We start from the raw sequence: 20,452 nt of genomic DNA on the forward strand, positions 1-20,452 counted from the left end.
AAACTCAAGAGACTCAGTCAAAAATCTACTAGAATGAATTGAGAGATTTAGCGTCATGGCAGGATACAAGATCAAGATCCAAAAATCAGTTGGATTTCTCTACACCAGCAAAGAGATTGCTGAAAAAGAAATAAAGAAATTAATACCATTTACAACAGCTACCAAAAAAATAAAATACTTGGGAATAAATCTTACCAGGGACACAAAAGACCTGTGCAAAGATAATTACAAAACATTACTTCAAGAAATCATAAGAGATGTACATAAATGAAAGAACACCCCATGGTCATGGATAGGAAGATTGAGCATTGTGAAAATGTCAATTCTACCCAAAGCAATCTGTACATTCAATGCAATCTCAACACAGATCCCATCAACATTTTTTAAGGATATAGAAAAACCAATCACTAACTTTATATGGCAAGGAAAAGAGACTTCAGATAAGCAAAGCATTATTGAAGAAGAAAAAAGTAGAAAGTCTCACACTTCTGGATCTTAAAACCTACTAAACAGCTACAATAGTCAAAATTACCTGGTATTGGTACAATGACAGACACATAGACCAATGGAAAAGAATTGAGAACCCAGAAATAGATCCATCGACCTATGGTCACCTGATCTTTGACAAACAGCTGGAATCCATTAAGTGGGCAAGAGATCATCTGCTTAACAAATGGTGCTAGAGAAACTGGATATCCATTTGAAGAATAGTGAAACAAGCTCTGTACCTCACACCATAAACAAAAACTCCAGATGGATCAAAGACTTAAATGTGAAACCTAAAACTCTACAGTTCCTCAATGAAAAACTAGGGACAAATTTAGGGCTCTGGTAGTGTAGTGCCTAAGACATTTGACTACTAACCAGAAGGCTGGGGGTTCAAACCCACTAGCCACTCCTCAGAAGGAAGTTTGGTCAATCTACTTCTGTAGGGATACTGCCTCGGAAACCCAAGGAGGAGGCTCTATGAGTTGGGTCCGACTTGAAGGCAGTGGGTTAACATAAGGAATAAATAGACTATCAAGCATAACCCAAAAGACACAAACAGCAGAAGATAAACTAGATGAGTGGGACCTTCTAAAAATTAAACTTTTATGTGCTTCCAAAGATTTCTCCAAAAGAGACAAAAGAGAGCCTACAGATTGGGAAAAAATATTTGGCAATGACATGTCTGGCAAGGGGCTTATCTCTAGAATTTATAGAAAACCCCAACACCTCAACAGCAAAAGACAAATAATCCAATTTAAAAGTGGGCAGAAGACCTGAATAGACACTTCACCAAAGAGGATATTCAGGCAGCCAACAAACATGTGAAGAAATGCTCAGAATCATTAGCCATTCGAGAGATTCAAATCAAAACAACAATGAGATACCATCTTGTTCCAGCACTAGTAACAAAGTTCAACAAGACAGAAAATAAGAAATGCTAGTGAGGACATGGGGAGATCGGAACTCTCATACACTGCTGGTGGGACTGTAAAATGGTACAACCACTGTGGAAAGCAGTATGGTGATCCTTTAAAACAGTGGAATTAAAATTACCATTTGACCCAGCCATCCCATTACTAGGAATATAACCTAAAGAAGTGAGAACCAGGACAAGAATAGACATATGCACACCCATGTTCTTCGCAGCACTATTTACAATAGCCAAAAGATGGAAACAACCTAGGTGCCCATCAACAGAAGAATGGATAACCAAACTATGGTATATAGACACAATAGAATACTATGCAACCCTAAAGAATAACATAGAATCTGCAAAATCACTGCATAATGTGGATGAACTTGAAGGACATTATGCTGAGTGAAATAAGTCAATCACAGAAGGACAAATATTGTATGAGTTTGTTATTGTAAAAAGTCAAGGAAAGGTTTATATATGAAAAGAAATTTTATTTTTTGGTCACCAGGGGTTGAAGGGGAGAGGATCGAACACTGTTCAATAGGTAGAGACAAGTACTGATGTGAGTGAAGAGAAAGGTGATGTACCAAATGTGAGTGATCAACACAGTGGCACTGAAGAAGGGGAAGATATATAGAGGTGCATGGGAGGTACAGACAACAAAATGAACCCTTCTGCACATAGAGTACTGTGTTTTCAGTGAAGGCAAACATTGATCTTTGGGTGAATAGATGGTTGAACAGCATGAACTATTAAGTAGTTCTATGCAGGTGTGGGAGGGCAGTGTGCCCATGATCATGTATAGGGTTGGAATACAATGTTTCTCCAAATGTATTTGTATGTTCTGTAAGAATTCCTAGGTATACATAATAGGGCTGACAAGAGACAAGGTTGTAGTCACTTCTTGGCCACAACCAGCTACCTAGATGGAGTAGGCTGTTGGACCTGTTGGCTCAGGACGATAGTTGCAGGCAACATCAAATTCAGTTGGCATAAAATACTACAAAAACATTATTCCACATCCTATTTTGGCAAGTAGCAACTGGGATTTTAAAAGCTTGCAAGTGGTCATCTAGATGTAACAATGGGTCTGTCCTCATCCAGAGCAAAGGAGAATGAAGAAAACAAAAGAAACATGGAAACAATTAATCCAAGCAACAGGTACCCCACATGATTCTCAGACAAATGAGAATTATGAGACTGATTATGAGACCAGAAAAACTAGATAGTACCTGGCTATCACTGTCAACCACTTGGAGGGGGATCTATGTAGGAGATCCTGGATAGAATGGGAGAACAATGTGTAACAAAACTCAAAATCATTTGAAAAAAAAAAAAAAAGCAGGCCGGGAGGGACCAGGTTTGCTGGTCTGACAGAGCCTGATGGAACTACTGAGACTATGGGATTGAACCCATTCCTGTGGCTTCCAGCCAAACAAAAGACAAGTATATGAGCTGAATATTTACACTCCTTGGAGAGATGAATCATGGGAGAATAGAAGAGCTGTGTATGCACAGGGAGACAACTCAAGGAGTGCATGGGAGGGAAGGACACAGGGAAGAGGTAAAGTGGTTGTTAAACTACAATCCTTCTTAACATTATCATTCCTATTCCTAACCTCGTGAGATATGTTGAACAAATCATTGTTCTTGGACCAAGCTGTGCAAATGCTTTTGACAAACCTTTTTAAACAAATAATTCCATCCATGAGCTAAAATCTTAACCCTTACTCCTTATGGATTACAAGCAATTTAACTTAAAAAAAAAAAAAAAGTTGAATTGTGTCTTGAGACAGAATCAGAGAATCCGAGATTGTAGGTCAAGTTGCAGGCTGATTCAAAATAGATTTTAATGTTGATCTCCAGCAGCCATTTTAGTCATGCCAAGTACCTTGGTTTTGGTGTTCCCTTATACAGTAGATTGCCAGCTAAAAAAAAAAAAACAAAAAACTTGTTGAGCTATACTCCCTCCATCATGGTATAGGAATTCCAGTTGTTCCCACCAACACTTTGTATTACCTATGTTGCTCTTTTTTTTTTCTCTCTCTTTTTTAATTTTTGTCCTTTTTGTGTGTGTGTAGTTATTGCTCATTATGGTTTTAATTTGATTTTCCCAATGACTAATGAAGTTGAGCACCTTTTCAAATGCATTTTGCCTGTTTAGATGTTGCTGGGTACACAAGTGTGCTGTGCTATAATCATTCCAAATATCTCCACAGCTACTAATGGAAATAATAGCTAGTAAGAGACACACAGTCTGTGTCTTAGGGGGAGATGATTGTGATCTGAGATATCCAAAAATTTTTCTATCTTAGTGGGAGCTCTGGTAGCATAGTACCTAAGGCACTTGACTACTAACCAGAAGGCTGGTGGTTCAAACCCACCAGCCACTCCTCGGAAGGAAGATGGGGTGGTCTACTTCTGTAGTGATACTGCCTCGGAAACCCAAGGAGGGGTCTCTATGAGTTGGGTCCGACTCGATGGCACATAACAACAGCAACAACATCTTAGTGGAGTAAAGGAAGAAAGATTGTTCACTGAAACCAGTAACTCTAGAATAGCTAGTCAGGAGATGGTTTGTCATGCAACCTGAGCAGGGTACAAAGAATATTGTCTCATGCCCACACAGGGTCTTTCCTCTTCATTAGCCCTTTCCCTACTCTATATGTACATCTGCTTGACACATAGTCATTCTAGCTTGGTAGTCTATTAACTTCAGTAGAGGTGCTTTGGGATTCCTCACCCCTGGTGCATACTTAGATGTGCTCATAACATCTCACCCTTGGATGGAAGCCTAACTTTGGGGAATGCTGGCTAATGATGAAGTATGTTTGCTGTTTCACTCATCCTTTTTATCTGTTCATTTTGTTAGTGATAAATAACTGGTGTGTTTATGGTCAGTGCTCTGCTCCTTCACCCTAACAACTTGTAACCTAGTACATTGCAGGCATCTTCTTTTGTGAAATGTCGGTGAAAATATCTTGTATATTATTTTAATTGAGTTACAATCTTCTTAATTAATTCAAAGATTTAATATTTTATATAAGATTGGAGTTGGAGCATTGGCCAAACTTTAATGGACTTCTCTACCATTTGTCTTTATTGAAAAATAACTATGGATAACTCCAGTTGTCACTAATTGTTTCTAGTTATCAATGACAATAAATAAATAAATAACTCACTGCCTTTGAGCCAATTCTGACTCATAGCAACTCCCGCTGGGTTTCCAAGGCTGTAAATCTTTACTGAAGCAGATTGCCCCATCTTACTTAAGTGGAACAGCTGGTGGGTTCAAACTACCAAACTTTTGGTTAACAGCTAAATGTCTTAACCATTACATCACCAGAGCTCCTAGGTATCAATAAATATGTCTCAAATTCACAGATATTTTTCCAAATAACATAATTTTATTCACAAATATGTACCCTATAGCATTTTTAGAAGCAATGAATGCAGGGCCAGAAACATAATTTGGGTTATTTCTCAAAATACCCCTCTGACCATAGGCAAGAATTTTACTCTTCTTCAATCTTGATATTCCATTGGAAAAATTATTAGGTTAGTTCTGAGGTCTTTCAACTTTACGATTCTGTAAAACACAATTGGATATATAGTTGGAAGGGGTGGGGAACAAAAGGAAAGGGAGACTATAAAACTTAGACTTGGTAACTCTACTCTTAACTGGAGAGGACAGCAAACATTCTACTTTACTCATCGTTCTTTCCTTTATTATGTTGTTTTGTTTGTTAGGTGCCATCAAGAGGGTTCTGACTCATAGCAACCTTATATACAACAGAACAAAACACTGCTCATTCTGCACCATCCTCACAATCATTACTGTTTTCACCCATTGTTGCAGTCATGGTGCCAATCTCTATCTTTGAGGGTGGTCTTTTATTTATTTATTTTTTTGGGGGGGCTGACTCTTGACTTTACTGAGAATGATGTCCTTCTCCAGAGATTTGCCTCTCCTGATGACATGTTCAAAGTACATGATATGAAGTTTCACCCCCCTCACTTCTAAGTAATATGCTGGCTGTTCTTCCAAGAAAGATTTCTTTATTCTTCTGGTAGTCAGTGATATATTTAATATTCTTCACTAACACTGTAACTCAAAGGCATTAATTCTTCTTCAGTCTTCCTTATTCATTGTCCAACTTTAGCATGCATAAGATGTTATTGACAACATCGTGGCTTGGGTCAGGCACACCTTAGTTCTCAAAGCGACATCTTTACTTTTTCACACTATGAAGAGAGATTTTGCATCAGATTTGCCCAATGCAACTTGTCTCTTAATTGCTTAACTGCTGTTTCCATGGGTGTTAATTGTGGATCCAAGTAAAATAAAATTCTTGACATCCTCTATCTTTTTTTTTTTTTTTTTCCTTATCATGACATTGCTTATTTTCTTATTGACATTGGTTGTGAGGATTTTTGTTCTCTTTATGTTGAGGTGTAATCCATACTGAAAGTATAGTCTTGGATCTTCATCAGTAAGGACTTCAAGTCCTTTTCACTTTCAGCAAGTAAGGTTATGTCATTTGCATATCACAAGTTGTTAATGTCTTCCTCCAATCCTGATGCTGCATTATTCTTTAGTCCAGCTTCTTAGATTATTTGCTCAGCATAGAGATTAAATAAGTATGGTGAAAGGATAAAAGCTTAATGCACATATTTTTGGATTTTAAATCACTTAGTTCCCCTTGTTCTGTTTGGTTAACTGCTTCTTGATTTATGTACAGTTTCTGCAGGAGCACAATTAAGAGTTCTGGAATTCTCATTCTTTGCAATGTTATCCATAATTTGTTATGATATACACAGTTGAATGCCTTTGCATAATCAGTAAAACACAGGTAAAGATTTTTCTGCTATTCTCTGCTTTCAGCAATTATCTAACTGACATTAGCAATGATATCCTTCATTCCATATTCTTTACTGAATTCGGTTTGAATTTCTGATAGTTCTTTCTTCTCTATTATTGTATTTTTTTTTTCTTTTCACCTGAATTATGATTTTTCCATTTAAAAAGAGTGCATATTTTGTACATACTCTACAGACATACATAATCATGTGCAGCAAGCTCTGTGAACTAGTTTACAGTTTCATTTCCAATATGCTTCAAAAAAAAAAAAGCCTAGAAACAATCTAAATATCCATCGATGGTAAAAGACTTAGGTAAATTATGATATGTTTGTACTGTAGGGTACTATATAATATGAAAATGAATAATTACATTTACGTAGAACAACATTGATTAATCTTAAAAACATGATGCTGAACAAAAGAAATCAGTTATAAAAGATGTATACTATCTGATTCTATTGATATAAAGTTCAAAAATAGGCAAAATTTAATTATGTTAATTAGGGATTTCATATATATATATATATATATATATATATATACACACACACACACACACAAACACACACACACATATACATGTGTGTGTGTGTGTATGGCATAGATAAGTTTCCCTAGAATAGTAGTTACCTCTAAGAAGAGGAAATGGGAAGAATAAGAATAGACATTAACTTTCTGGATGCTGATGACATTATGATTCATGACATAGGGGTAGTTACACGCTGTAACATACATACATAACCACATACATTGTATGATAATTTATTAAGAATTTTACAACATGTTCCTTATTTAACATAAAATTTTTCAATAAATATAAATTATTATATGATATATAAATATTGTTATAATTATATTGAATATATAAAAATAATTTCATTTGTATTGTACTTTGTACTTAGCAAAGTGTTTTTCATTAAAATCACCTCATTTCCACTCCAGCATTTTTTTTTATTCGTATTTCACAAATGAGAAAACTAAGGTTTAGCCATTCTGTAAAACAAATAACCAGGAAGAATTAGAGGTAGAACCACAGCTCTAGTATTATGGCTTTAAATTTCATCCACATTTTCAAGGCTTCCACCTTGCCATGTTGGTTAATAGAGAGAGGATGAGCTAAGAGTTGACTAACTGCAATCTCATCCATAATTGATATTGTTCACCTGAAAAACCTAGGTCAAACCTCTTGACTTGTGTGTGTGTGTGTGTGTGTGTGTGTGTATACATGCGCCTTGGTTTTCCCATCTATCAAAGGAAGATGAAGACTTCCTAGTTGCCAGAACTGTTATGAGGATAAACTGAGGTTATAGAAATGAACACATATTGAAATAAGTAAAATGCTAAACATATTCACTGTGTTATTTTTATGTGCTTTTACCCATATTTTGATCCTGATCTGATTATATAAAAAAATATCATCTATTTCAATAGTCTCTCACTCCTCCTCTAAATGCTCCTATCCATCTACCCACCAAATGAATGAAAAATAAAGAGATTAGTTTAATTGGAAGAATTAAATTGTAACAAAGCTGCATATGTCCAAATGTAATTTGGAAGCAGCAGAAAACTCACTGCTTCCCTTCAAGTGTAATTAGAAGCATCAGAAAACATACTCCTTTTATTCACTGAAAGCTGACAAAAAAATGTTTTTTCACTGCATCCGTATGAGAGAGGTTAATGTGCACAGTCTGAAAAATTAAGCTTATTTGCAGCCAGCTTTGATGGAAAATAATCTCTAAGACTAACATTTACGCCTTCTGACAGTGGGACATCCATTGGGAAGATTACTTTTGTTATCAAGGAGAGTCCATTTACAGTGGACTTTTATAATCTGATGGCAGAAAAGGTAAATGTATCTAGTCTTTAAAAATGAAAATGAAACTCTACAAATTTGTCTATTATACTTTCCAAGAATCAAAAGTCAAGTCAAGAAAAAAGCAGATTAATTTTAATAGTTCTAATAAGAGTGGCATAGTGCATAAGGCATTTGACTGCTAACCAAAAGGCTGGAGGTTCAAACCCACCAGCCACTCCTCGGAAGGAAGACTGGGCAGTCTACTTTCATAGAGATACTGCCTTGGAAACCCAAGGAGGGGTCACTATGAGTCAGGATTAACTCAACAGCAGTAAGTGTGGTTTGGTTGTCATAAGAGTTTATTGCAAGGTCTGCAAGCCAGATTTCCCTTTGTGGTTTCTGATTAACTTTGGAAGCTGATATATTCTCAGAATAGTAAGAAAGAGCCTTGTCTCACACCATGGGAAGCCCCAAAATTCAGGGCAGCTACTAATCATAAATAGATGTCCAGTGTGGACAGAAAAGGAAGAACTCCAAAAGGCACAGACAGGCATCTCATAATATGTAGCACCTGAAAGGATCCTCATGTGGCTTTGGGTATTTTCATGATTAAATAACTATCTGAGGCATTATCATCAGTATCAATTTTAGTGATTATAGTTGAGTGCTTGTTTGCAAGCTTCAGACACTAACCCTGACTAACTTAAACAATAGAGAATTTATTGGAAAATATCAGGTGCTCCAAGAATCAGTGGGAGGTTGGCTTTGGAAGGAGTTAGGGGCCAAGACAATGACAGAGAAAGAAAGGAAAAAGCACAGCAATAATCTCTTTCATGGAAAACCCTACTCAGGATACCACTTTTATAAAGTATGACCTCTAACTACTATATTCTTGGGTCATTGACTAAAGAGTTAAAGTCCTAAGGAGGATCATCTGACTTTCTAAGCTTGGGTCATGTTATTGTTGTTGTTAGGTGCTGTAAAGTTGACTTTGACTCACTGTGACCCTATGTACAATAGATTGAAACACTACCCCATCCTACACCATCCCCAAATCCTTCCTATACTAGAGCCCATTATTGCAGCCACTGTGTCAATCCATATTTTTAAGGGTTTTCCCTTTTTTCGCTGAGCCTCTATTTTACCAAGCATGATATCCTTCTCCAGTGAATAGTCCTTTCTTACAACATGACTAGAGTAGGTGAGACAAAAAAAAAGCCTGGCCATTCTCACTTCCAAGGAGGATTCTGGCTACATGTCTTCCAGGACAGATTTGTTGACTCTTCTCGCAGTCCATATTTTCAGTATTCTTCACTAACACCATAATTCAAAGGCATCAACTCTTCTCTGGTCTTCCTTATTCACTGTCTAACATTCACATGCATATGGGGCAATTGAAAATACCATGGCTTGGGTTAGGCACACCTTAGTCTTCAAAGTGACATCTTTGATTCTTAACACTTTAAAGAGATACTTTGCAGCAGATTTGCCCAATGCAGTTTGGCATCTGATTTCTTGACTACTGTTTCCACGAGTGTTGATTGCAGATACAAGTAAAATTAAATCCCTGACAGCTTCAATCTTTTCTCCATTCATCATGATGGTGCTTATTGGTCTAATTGTGAAGACTGTGGTCTTTAATCTTCATCAGCAAGTGCTTCAAGTCATCTTCATTTTCAACAAGTAAGGTTATGTCATCTACATATGGCAGGTTGTTAATGAGTCTTTATTCAATCCTGATGCCATGTTCCTCTTCATATAGTCCTGCTTCTCGGATTATTTGGTTAGAATACAGGTTGAATAAGTATGGTGAAAGGATACAACCCCAACATATATCCTTCCTGATTTTAAACCATGTATTTTAAACCATGCAGTATCCCTTTGCTCTGATCAAATGACAGCCTCCTGATCCATGTATATGGTGCTCCCCAAATAAAGATAAAATTAAACCTAAAATAGGAAGAGATGAAGAGAAATGCAACAAGCCCTGCTCGCTTCAACAATGGGCACTGGGTACTTAGAACCCTCACAACAAGATTACACATGGGCTCTTCTTAGTGAAGGGAATGCACATCAGTCTTCTTTTTTTTTTTTCTTTTCTTTTCTTTCAGTAATGCCAAATAACAAGCATCCCCAAACCCAGCAATGTAGAGCAACAAGCATTTATATTTATTGCTGATGAGAAAGTCTTTGCTTCAGGTTACAGATTGTTTTGGTTTGGTTCCAGGCCATGGACCAGTTTTAAGTTTATTCCATATATCTCTGCATCCTCCTTGGACCAATGATTACCTTGACATGTTTTTCACATGGCATCCTACAAGAGTTCAAAAGAGCAAGCCTCACATCTACACACATTCCATTGGACTATGTAAATTCTTAAACTCAAATTCAGCATGCAGGCAACTGTTTTTCACATGAGGAAAGTGAATAAATAATATTGGTATAACCATTCAATTTAATACTAACCCTAAAAAAGCATTCTCTAACCATAGATCCTATGCAACTCACTCCCATTACAAAAAAAAAAAAAAAAAACACTCAATTTTGATCCAAATCAATAGATAAAAAAATTATGAAAAATAACTTAGTCCTTGTTTCTAGGGAATACACACTAATTGTTCTTATGTGTGTACCTCAGTTCTCAGTCCCACATTCTTGGCTAATTATAAACATGCTTTATTTCCACTCTTAGATGATAGGTCTTGAGGACATAGCATGTATATTTATAAAGAGCCAAGCAGAGTGCTTGGATCATAGTTGTTTCAGTAAATTGCTGATGAATGAAAGAGTGAGTCCTATTGCACTTTTGCTAGGCACTGTTCTTGTAGGACTCCAGCCTATGAGGATCCTGACCAAGTATGGATGGTTTGAGGCAGAATCAGTGGGTTTGGTCAATGGTTGTTTGTTTTAATTCACTAAAGCATAAAAGGAAGACAAGTAATTTGGCCCTTTAAACTCCATGGCTAGTTTCCACCCTCCATCCATTATCATTCAAGGGTGAGGGCACCACATAAGTGAGGGAACAACCTAAACCCATATTCAAGCTCTTGATTCAAACTTCATCTCCTCTGTACATATATCCCCATCATCTGCATCATCAGCATCTCTGCCCATAATATTTAGCAATTGTTTGCTCTATCTTCAAAGCACAGAGAGAGCTCACAATAAGATGGAAGGAATAAACAGAGTCACTGTACCAAAAGGGATTGGTCAATGTTCAACCATTTCAGGAGGTAGCAGATGATCAAGAAATGATGATACTCTAGGAAGAAGTCAAGGCTACACTGAAGGCACTGGTGAAAAGCAAGAGCTCTAGGAATTGATGGAATACCAATTGAAATATTTCAACAAATAGATACAATCCTAGAAGTACTAACTTGTGTATGCCAAGAAATTTGGAAGAGGGCTATCTGGCTAAACAACTGGAAGAGATCCATATTTGTGCCCATTCTAAAGAAAGATCCAACAGAGTGTGTAAATTATCAAACATTATAATTATGATTACATACAAGTAAAATAATACTAAAGATAATTCACAAACAGTTTCAGCTGTACATTAAAAGGGACATACCAGAAATTCAAGTCATTTTCAAAGAGGATGTAGATCATTGAGAGATGATTGAAATAAGTAAATCATGAGAGATCATTGTTGATTTCAGATGGATCTTGGCTGAACGCAAAGAATACCAGAAAGATGTTTAATTGTGTTTCATTGACTATGCAAAGGCATTCAACAATGTGGATCATACCAAACTATGGATAACATTGCAAAGAATAAGAATTCCAGAACACTTGATTCTGCTCATGTGGAACCTGCACCTCAATCAAGAAGCAGGCATTCAAACAAAACTAGGGGATAATAGATGCTTTGAAACCAGGAAAGGTGTGTGTCAGGGCCATAGCCTCTCATCATACTTATTCAATTTGTGTGCTGATCAAACAATACTAGAACTTGGACTATATGAAGAATGTTGCATCAGGATTGGTGGAAGATTTACTAATAATCTTCAATATTCAGATGGCCCAACTTGCTTGCTGAAGGTGAAGAAGACTTAAAGAACTTACTGATAAGGATCCAAGACTACAGCCTTCAATATGGATAACATCTCAAAAACAACAACAAAACCTTCACTACTGGACCAATAAGCAACATTACGATAAATGGAAAAAGATTGAAGTAGTCAAGGATTTCATTTTACTTGGATCCAAAATCAAAGCCCATGGAAACATCAATAAAGCAATCAAATGATGTATTATATTTGGCAGATCTACTGTAAAAGACCTCTTTAATGTGTTCAAAGCAAAACTATGACCTTGAGGACTAGGATGAGCCTGAATCAAGCCATATTTTCAATCAGTTCAAGTTCATATGCATGCAATAACTAGACAATAAATAAGGCAAATCAAAGAAGTATTGATGCCTTTGAATTATGGATTTGCAAAGAACAGTGAATAAACCATGAGCTACCAGAAGAATGAGCAAATCTGTCTTGGAAGAAATACAGACACAATGCTGCTTAGAAACAAACATGGTTACATTTTGTCACACATACTGAGGACATGGTCAGGAGGGACCAGTCCCTGGAAAACAACATCATACTCAGTAAAGCTGAGAGTCAGTGAACAATAGGACAACCCTCAAAGAGATGGAGTGATACAGTGGTTGAAACAATGAGCTTGAACATAGCCACTTTTGTGAGAATGACACAGGACCAGGCAGTATTTCCTTCTGTCATACATAGGGTTTCTATGAGTTGGAACCAATTTGATGGCACCTAATAATGACAAAAACAACGTGTAAAACATTCTATTCCAGGTACTAAGCTAAGTCTTTTAAGATGACTTATAATATTTAGTCCTACAACTACCACATGCAGTAGCAACTATCACCATTTGTGACATTTGTGACTATGTGGCTTGGCAGCTCAGCCCTACCTTTGCTTGCTTTGAACTATTTACCTTGTTTGAGGTTAGAAAGTGTGGGGATTGAAAGTGAAAATCCAGGAGCAACAGCTTGAATTTACATCTTACATCTATCACTTACTATTTGTGTGACTTTTGTCAAGTAACTTAACTTCTCTGTGTCTCGGTTTCTTCATCTATAAAGTAGAAGAATTAGTAGTACTTACCTTATAACTACTACTTGTCTGTCAATGTGTAATACTGTGATGACTTGCATGTTGCTATGATGCTGGAAGCTATGCCATCAGTAGTTCAAATACCAGCAAGGTCAGCCATTGGTGACAAGTATAAGCAGAGTTTCCAGACAAAGACAGATAAGGAAGAAAGTTTTGACGATCTACTCCAAAACTCAGCCAACTAAAATCCTATAAATCACAAGAGAATATTTTGCTACTTAGTGCTGGAAGATGAGTCCCTAGATTAAAAGACACACAAAATACACAGTGGGTACAGCAATGGACACAAGTAGACCAACAGTCATGAAGATGGCACAGGACCAGGCCATGTTTGGTTCTATCATACATGGGGTCTCCGGGAGTCAGAGTTGACTCCATAACAGCTAACATCAACAGCCATATAACAGTGTTTTGAGTACTGAAGGAGTGAAAGCACTCAAAGTCTGAAGCATTGCAAATGCTCCCTAAATGTTAAGTGTTCATAAAAGCCATCAGACACTTAGTCCATCTGCTAGACTCCTTGGATTGTGGCCTGGTCTTTCTCATCCAGTGAAGATTGGAATGGCCTCTGTGCAGTTGTCTATCTCATATGGAAGCCTCGCTACTCACTCTCTACTTGACCAAAAAAGGACAAAATCTCTTAGGATTTTCCTGTGTTTTCCCTTTTTATTAGTCTTTTTGACTGTTCTCCCCAGTCAGCATCTAACTAGTCAAAAAAGCTGAGTTGTGATTACAAATTTAAAAGCTTAAACTAGTTATATATATAAATATACAGATAATTTCAAACCAAACCCACTTCCATTGAGTCGATTCCAACTCAGTGACCCCCACTGGGTTTTCAAGGTGGTAAATCTTTATGGAAGTAGATTGCCCAGTCTTGCTTCCATGGAGTGGCTGGTGGGTTTGAACAACCAACCTTCTGGTTAGCAACCAGATGCCCTAGGTTGCATATATAATTTTATACATAGTTACATATATACATATATAATTATGGATTTGACTGCTTATAGTTTTGTTCTTAATTTTACATATTAATGTGTCATTTTCTTTGGGAGAAAATCTAGGAATTATTCTCTAATGTCTTAGTTAGTAATGTTAGAATAAATGGCAAGCCAAGAACTGTAGAATTAAAACACCTAATAATTGGACTGGAAAATAAAAGTGCTGGACTCAGTCAACCAGCAGCGCTCTAATTTAAATATCTAATTAAAAGTTATTTGGAGGCAAAGCATACAAAAAAGTATATTTCAGTCTTCTGTGGCTGAGAAGGAAGCTTGGTGATCAGAAGAGAAATTCGAAGTGCATGAAGAAATCAGAATGAGTTGTAATCTTTAAGCAGAATGCTCCATTTAATCAAGGCATGTCCCACGCTGTATCCAATCCCCACTATATAAAAACATGCAGTCCCCAGTGTTTGAGCAGTTGAAGTTATTTACCAGCAGAGCAGCAATGCTTCAAGTCAGGGAAAGAAATGTTGATACCTGGATGGAGACAGGAGCTTTTCTTAGCTAAGCACTCTTTATCCAAAGTTTCCAGAAAGCTATGGAGGAAGAAAAAGAAGATCTTTTGTAATTAGGCAAGTCAGGATTAGACTTCATTTGACAGGAACAAGCCTGCTGGTCTTCAAGCTGACTCATAGGAGGACTATTCATAGAAGAGGGCTATTTAGCACATTGTCAAATATGACATTCTAAAAACTCAGCATGATTGTTAGAACAAATAACTAAAGAACACTGACACATTTGGATTGCCTGCGTAGAAGTGGTAGGATATGTGCAGTAAGGCAAAAAGAACTCCATTGCCATATGGAAAGAACAGGAAATGTCCAAAATAAAATTCTAAAATTAGATTTGCTTTGAGAGGCTTACTAACTGTGGCACCATCAATTCATCACAATCACCTCTATGTCTCAGTTTTGTGATCTGTAATATGGGGAATAATAATTGTGCTTAGTGTGCAGCCTTGTTGTGAGAACTGAATTGCAATTAAATGGGTTATGATGGGTAAAATAATTTGGACAATGGTCAGGAAGGTAGTAAGCATTCAACAAATATTGGTTGTTATTATTAGTAATGTTATTATTGATAGATATTTTTCTCAACTCGAGAAGTGTTGGGAATAATCACTTGGGTAGGTATAACCAAAGTAAACCTAAATGGTAAACTGAACCCTTCTTATGGGGTTTGTTAAATGGTGCTTTGGCTTTTGATGAAAGTTTATTTATCTAAAGTTGTTCTCTATGTTTAAAAGATCAAACTTGAAAATGGAGGCCTCCTCTTTTTCAATAGCCTTTGTTTTTTCCTATCCTCCCATTTTCTTGATGTCATTGGTTTAGTTCATTCATTCATTCATTCACAGTAAAAAAGCATGTACCAATCTCCTTTCCTGTTCCATGCACTGGGGTAGACTAAGTTGCTAACAGATGCTGAAGATGGAATTTAGAGATCCTCTGTCATGAGTGAGAATAACCAGGTTAGTTGTTATCATGTCAATTACAACTTAAGGAGACCCCATGTGTGTTATAGTAGAACTGTGCTCCACTGGATTTTCAGTGACTAATTTTATGGAAGTAGATCACCAATCTTTACTCCCAAGACACCTGTGTGTAGTCTTGAGCCTCCAGCCTTCTGATTAACAGCTCAGCAAGTTAACCATTTTCACCAATAGATACAACAATGTACAGCATATTAGCACATGTAAACATCATACCCACACATGTTAAATAGGTTTTGTTATTAGTTCCACATTACAGACAAATAAACCAAGGCTTATAAGAGGGATAGACTTGCCTTTAGCACTCAGTTAGTGATGGATTCAAGACAGGTATTGCAAGGTTCAATTGCAATATCCAAACCTCACTACAGGGTAGCCCATATTTATAGAAGAGTTGCTCTTCTCTTCCTACCTTCATCTTTCTATGGACTGTGTGAAGCAAACAGTTGAGAGGAAAGTTGTGACTTCAGTACAAAGACTTCCTCATGAAGGACAAAGTCCCAGCTTGCCCCACCCCCAAGACACTCTGTCTATAGAGTGTGAACTAAGAAAAATCTCTGCAGTCAAAATGGGTGACTATGGTAGATGAATTACCCTTATCTTTTGTTCCACTTTCCTTCCTAACGAATAAATGAGTAAGTCAATAGACCCCTGGGTCATATAAGCCTCATTTTATACCAAGCAAGTGGTTTTTATTTTATTTTATTTTTTCTTTAAAAAAAAAAAAAAACAGCTAAGAAACCTAAACAACCAGAGGCCATTTTCACAGTTTACCATCTAACAAAACACAGCAGTGGTAATTAAAACAATCTGGGGCTGGGGAAAGATGGAAGGGAAATCTGTCACTACTAAGAATATCAAGTAGAAAAAAAGTGTATCAGAGAATGCAGAAACACGGAAAATTTCTTATATTTAACCCCAGAATGAGGGTGTTTTGTTCCTGTAATGTCACTCTAACAGAAATGCCACAAATGGATGACTTTAACAAACAGGTTTATTCTCTTACAGTTGAGGAGGCTAGAAGTCTGAGTTCAAAGTGCCAAACTGTAAGGCCTCAGTGAAGACCCCTCAACCTTAGGCTTCAACTCTGCGTCTTGCTCCTGGCCCACAGAAGCTGAAGACATCTCTTAACTCAGGCAGCTGCTGGATGCTGAAGCTGACAAACCCAAGGTTAACATATAAAATGGCAACATGGCAGGCCACTAATAAAAGTTCAGAGACAGTCCCAAGATCAGCAGGAGATAAGACAGGCTGCTGAGTGAAGACTCAGCTACATGCAAGGTCCAAGAGTGCGAAAAAACTCAGAGATCTTTCTTAATACTTCTTACATACTGAAAGCAGACCACACCCCTAAGGCAACCACTCAGCTGCTCCAGTAGATTCCACCATGGTGTTGATTACTAGCCTCATCATAAGGGACAACTACATCCAGCTGCCCAGCCACTCAAAACCAGGCCCAGCCAAGGTGACACACAGCTTAACTACCACAATAAACAGGGGCAATGAAAGGGTTAGGCAGAGATTGTTGTTGGGGAAAATGTCAACCTTATGTCAGAAGCTGGTTGGAAAACTGAAAAAGTGCTCATAATTTTAATCTTTTTTCCAAAGCCAGGAAGGGACTGAAATTTTTTTGTACAAAAGAGAATTAACTCTTCCACAGTAGAATTCTTTCCTTCAATGTAGGACCAAATCAAATCAAACTCACTGCCATTGAATCAATTCCAATTCATAGCAATCTTATAGGACAAAGTAGAACTGACCTATGGGGTTTCCAAGATTGTAAATCTTTACAGAAGCAAACTGCCTTCTTTTTCTCTGGAAGTGGCTGGTGGGTTCAAACTGTCAACCTTTTTGGTTAGCAGCCAAATGCTTTAACCATTATGCTACCAGAACTCCTTCCATGTGGGACATCTTAGTTCATTTCCCAGCCAATGCACCTCCTGTACAACCTTCACTCATCTGTCAGTGAGGGCTGGAGTGTTACATGAAGTAGAACAGATTTCAATGGCCCTTCCAGACTAAGAAAGACTAGGAAGGAAAGCTTAGAGAGCTACTTCCAAAAATCAATTGATAAAAACCCTGTGAATCACAATGGTCCAACCCATAACTGATGATGGGATAGTATAGAACAGGACAGCATTTTGTTTTGTTTGTATGGGTTTCTATGAGATGTGGGCCAACTCTAAGGAAGGTAACAACAAAAATAATCCTTTGCATAGACTAACTTTGGAAAAGAATGACCATTTCTAGTATATTTATCCTGAAAAAAAAAAAAAAAACCTCACTGCTGTCGAGTCAATTTGACTCATAGTGACCTGTCCTTGGGTTTCTGAGGCAATATCTCTATGGAAGTAGATTGCCCAATCTTCCTTCCAAGAAGTGTCTGATGGGTTTGAATTTCCAGCCTTCTGGTTAGCAGTCAAATGCCTGAGGCAGGATCAAAACAAGTCAATGCATATCTATTTTGAATTTTGGTTTAACTTGATTTGCAGAATATTATAAATCTTTCAAATGCACAATTTCCCTTGTTCTAAGTTATTTCATCAAACCCCCACCCCTCTGACTGCATCCTTTCAGCTTCCGACTGAAGACAAATCACTCAGTAATCTTCCTCCTTGAACCTGACCTCTCTTAAGTGAAACCAGCAAGTACAACCCTGCATGAAAGTTGGTTCTCAGCTGTTCTCCTCCATCCATTTTATAGAATGATTTTCCCAAATAGGCAGAAACCATGAAACAAAGTTAAGATTTTTTTGGTGCTTTGGATCTCATACTTCATAATTGCTCTTATTCACCAGAGCTTTGTTAATTCTAATGTATTAGCAAATAGTAATAATTAGATCTGGATTAATTGACTTCCATCTTATTTCCTTGTCATGTTTATTACTTAAAGGACATCAACAGAATAATATACCAACATCAATAGCAACAACAGCAAAAATAATAATAGTTAACCACACTAAGACACTCCTCCTAATGGCTTTGGGATAAATATTTGTTATGAATTGAAACAAGGGTTTTCTTTTGTTGTGTCAATGAAGTTATATCAGTGTAGGATGGATAATGAACCTAATCCCTTCTGAGTTATTAGAAGACCAGACTAAATAAAGAGACACACACAGAGAGGAGACAGATCCCAAGGAATAGGCAGAAAAACTGCACAGATCCTCTTCAACAAAGAAAAGGGGAACAAGTTAACACAAATACAGAAGGGAATCCTGGACCCCTGAGCCTTGAAGGGAAGGAGATAGAAGTGGACTAAACTCCAACTAGTAGAAAAATTTGCATGAAAACACCAAAAAAGGAGACATATGGAGCTGCAGTCTGACAATGATCGTGATTGCTCAGTGGGGTTAGGACATAAGAATCAGTGAACATGGAGGAACACTGAAGAATGCTAAGGATCTGCAGCAAAGAGCAGAACCTAAGAAAGAGACCCACAGAAGGAACATATGCAGCCAAGACTCTGATTTGGACTTTTAACCTCCAGAACTGTGAAAAAATGAATTTCTATTCTTTAAAGACACCCACTTGTGGTATTTTTGTTGCAGTAGCACTAGGCAACTAAGAAAATGTTGTCACTATTTTAATCTCTAAAGAAATACTACCTATAAAAACAATTATTACCTCTATTTTACAGACAAGGAACACCCATCTTGATTTGAAAGATTGAGTGGCATAAAAAAAAAAAAAAACCTATAAATTAAACTTATTATTACCATCCTCCCAATATATGGTAGTTTAATCTACCATAAAAATATAAGCATAGCATTGGATACAGACAACTAGCATCTGAAATACTCACTGCCATCGAGTTAGATCTGACTCATAGTGACCCCTCCTTGGGTTTCCAAAATGGAAGCTTTTTAATATTTAAAAATCCATTTTTTTTTCAATTAGTCCTTCAGAAAAAAGGGGCATTATGAATTATTACATTTTACATTATTTTTGTCTATTTCCATCATGAATTATCTTTGAAAAACAACTAGTCAGAAGAAAAACCCAACATCAACACTGGATACAAATATTGGAGAATAGAAGACTAAGAGATGGAGCCTTAAGAATATATAACTATAAATTAAAAGTAATAATCCCTGAAGAGTGGACCTGTATATAATATTAATATATATATTTTCTAAAATTTCTTTGTACAATGATCATGATGGCACAGACAGTGTAGGTATTGCTCAGTGGTGTTAGGACATAAGAATTAACCTAAAAATTGGCCCTGCTGACCAGGGACTGTGTGGAGGACTTCTCTGGCAGCTGGTGAATAAAAGGGGAAGTACCTAAGAGGAAGGTGGGCTGAGCTGTGGACTTTTGCCTGTCCAGAGGGTGCAGCCATTTTGAATGTTTACAACTTGTTAGACCATTTTGGATATTTAAAGTGACAGCATTCTCCCAGATTCCAGGGACTTAAGAATAGGCTCCATTTTCAGAGAACCACAAGGACATTCCAGACACTGACAACTGGAAAGGTGTGATATTCCCCTTCTTACTCTTATACCACATACCCTCTTGGTGAACAGAGATGTGGCCATCCCTCACTCCCATCCACATTCTGGGCCAGCAGGAATTCCATCCCAGTCTGTGTGCTCGGACGGAGTTTGGGTGCCCTGACCCTCCCTGCCCACATTTTTTTCCTTTTCTTTTTCAGTTTGTTTGTTTTGTCTGTTTTAAAATAATAATAACTATTATTATTACTATTTTTGTACTTTTTTATTATTATTATTTATTTTTCCTTTCCTAGGTTCAGTTT

The sequence above is a fragment of the Orycteropus afer genome, unplaced genomic scaffold (genome assembly GCF_000298275.1).
Source record: "Orycteropus afer afer isolate SDZICR_OR568_19922 unplaced genomic scaffold, OryAfe1.0 scaffold00158, whole genome shotgun sequence".
NCBI classification, from domain to species: Eukaryota; Metazoa; Chordata; class Mammalia; order Tubulidentata; family Orycteropodidae; genus Orycteropus; species Orycteropus afer.